We start from the raw sequence: 2953 nt of genomic DNA, 5'->3' as shown, positions 1-2953 counted from the left end.
AAAGAAGATGCTGGACTACAAGCGGCTGCAGCGGGCCAAAGCCCAGAACAAACAGGAGGCTGAGAGGTTGAGGGAGAAGCTCCTGGTGGCCGAGGAAAGACTCCAGGCGGTAGAGGCCCTGTGCTCCTCCCAGCACACCCACATGATTGAGTCGAATGACATTTCAGAGGAGACGATCAGGACGAAAGAAACCGTGGAGGGCCTGCAGGACAAGCTGAACAAGAGGGACAAAGAGGTGACAGCCTTGACCTCCCAGACCGAGATGCTCAGGGCCCAAGTACGTGCGCTGGAGAGCAAGTGCAAGCCCGGCGAGAAGAAGGTGGACGCCCTCCCGAAGGAGAAGCGGCGCCTGGAGGCGGAGCTGGAGGCGGTGTCCCGGAAGACCCACGACGCCTCGGGCCAGCTGGTCCTCATCAGCCAGGAGCTGCTGCGGAAGGAGCGGAGCCTGAACGAACTGCGGGTGCTGCTGCTGGAAGCCAGTCGCCACTCCCCGGGGCCCGAGAGGGACCTGAGCCGCGAGGTGCACAAGGCTGAATGGCGCATCCAGGAGCAGAAGCTCAAGGACGACATCCAGGGCCTGCGTGAAAAGCTGATCGGGCTGGACAAGGAGAAGCCCCTGTGGGATCAGAGGCACTACTCCCTCATCGACCCGTCCTCCTCGGGCGTGGGCCCGAGCTCCTGAGGCTGCAGCACCAGCTGATGAGCACGGAGGACACCCTGCGGGACGCGCTGGACCAGGCTCAGCAGGTGGAGATGGAGGCCATGAGGAGCTGCCCCGACAAGGCCCAGACCATCTGCAATTCCGGTTCTGCAAACGGCATCCACCATCCGGACAAAGCTCAGAAGCAAGAGGACAAGCACTGACCCCAAAGGGATTCTGTGGAGTGGCCCAGTCCACACCATAGCCGCCTGAAGCTGCCCAGTGGCACCTCCTCCAGGCAGGAGCCGGGACTCTCACTTTGGAGACAAAACAGTGTTTGAAACAATAACGTACTCACCGCCGTGGACAATCCCCACCCTGATCCACTGCCAGACCAGGAAGCTTCCTCAAGCCTGGCCTTCCACAGAGAGTGAGAGCAGTACAGCTCTGGCCTGACCCGGGGACCTTCGGCCCGGATGCCTGGCAGCTTCTGGAGTTTGTCGGTGAAGGCAGAGGGATCCAGCTAGGCCCAGAAGGAGCTGCCCTGATGACCATCTTAGCACCCCTGTGCTCTTTTTCTGCCTGTTCTCCCTCGGGTCTCCCCAGGATGCGGGAGGGGGGCTCAGTTTGTCCATGCAGGCACCAAGGAGGAAAGTCCAGTCTTTAAGAGTCAAATGGGAGCCCCTTTTCTGAAGCCATTTCCAGGCCAAGGCAGTCCCCAGGGCTTCTTGTCCCCACCTTCTGAACCTTCTTCAAACAGTGGTACAGGTTCCCCTCAGCCAGCCTGCCTGCCCAGCGAGGCCCCCAGGTTCAAGGTGTTGGCAGGTTGGGGACAGGATTCTCCTCCTCCCACCCATCAACACCAACACACACACACACCTCTAAACTGCTGGCTGAGGATGTCACCAAGGCCCCAGAGCCACAGTATTATGAAGGTTTGGAAGTCCCTCTCCTCACCTCCCACCATGACCTTGGGCAAACCCTGGCTCGGAGCTCGGGGCAGGGGGAGCCTGGGGTGGAGGCACCAGGCAGGTTTGACAAAGGTCAGTAATACGGTGTCCCCTGGGGCTGACCAGATCTTCCAAATCATCTGTATCCACCTGCAAATGCATATGAGCGGGCCCTTATGTACACACCACATTCACACACACACGCACACTCAGAGGGACCACGTGTGCTCACGATCGTGTGGGTGGTGCCATGAACCACACCCAAGCCACACAGAGACACATATTGGCTTCTGGGACTGAGACCCAGGCCTGGCAGGACGGTACCCACAGACACTGCAGACATTCCCACAGCTGAGAGGTGCGCACACACCAGGTACCTGCAGCTGGGTGTTCGGGGGTGTGTGTACCACACAGAACAGCCCTTCCTGGTCTCACCAGTCATCTGCACAGCATGCCTCCAGCCCCATCTCCTCGCGGGGGAGGGGAGAAAGACAAATCTAACTGTCTCATACCCCCAACCCCTACCTGTCTTCCCCTCAAGCCTGCTAAGTTATCCCGGGCCTGTGCATGCTGGAAGAAGCCAGTCTTGGCCCGGCAGCCTCCTCTCCACTGGGGAATGGATGGGTTGCTTACAGCTTTACCCCCTGGCCACCTGACATCAGCACAGGGGGTCCTGCCCCACCCTCTGGCAGCTCAGGGAGTGTTTTCCTTTGAGGCCTCCTCCACCAGGGGACCAGAGGAAGAAGCCCGATGCCCCATCCCGGCTTTCCCTTAACGCACAGGACGTGTGTGCAATTCATAGGAACGGCCCAGGTCGCCCTTGTGAGCCCTGCCTGGTACAGGTAGGTGGCACTCACGCTCCTGCACACATGCAGCCCAAGTGGGAGTCAGAGTCAGTCCTCCGGGCCCCCTGCCAGTCCCCGTCAGCTTTCGGTAGCTCACATGCAGTTCTAACAGCTGTCTAGAAGCAATGCTTTAGTGGCCTAACCCAGGGTCAAATACAGCTCTTTCCAGCCAAGTCAGGCAGCTCTGCACCATCCGCGGGGGCACCAATTAGTCCACTAACAGCGAGAGATCCACCCAGCAGGGCACCGGGAGGAGCTGGGGCTCACGGTGGTGGGTTTCCCCGAGAGCCTCTTCCTCCAAGGGCCTCTCCACCCACCCGGTGTGGCCGCCCAGGGGCGGGGCTCAGCCATGTCCCATGTCCCTTCCCCAGGTCCGTCCCACGCCCCTCCCCTCCCCACAGTGGAATTGTTGAAGTGTGGCGAGTCTGTGCTCAGGACAGTAAAGCTTGTGACAGGTCCAGAAAAAAGAAAATGTTTAAAACATTTTAAGAAACAGAAGATACACCCAGAATGTCACA

General features: G+C 59.6%; 1 pseudogene; it reads left to right on the top strand.

The window, feature by feature from the left end:
- Positions 1-7: 7 nt before the first annotated feature.
- On the top strand, positions 8-2659 carry LOC116548222 (annotated as a pseudogene).
- Positions 2660-2953: the final 294 nt, after the last annotated feature.

The sequence above is a fragment of the Sapajus apella genome, unplaced genomic scaffold (genome assembly GCF_009761245.1).
Source record: "Sapajus apella isolate SASKATOON/1434 unplaced genomic scaffold, GSC_monkey_1.0 scaffold8172, whole genome shotgun sequence".
Lineage (NCBI taxonomy): Eukaryota > Metazoa > Chordata > Mammalia > Primates > Cebidae > Sapajus > Sapajus apella.
This window is presented reverse-complemented; position numbering and strand designations above follow the sequence as displayed.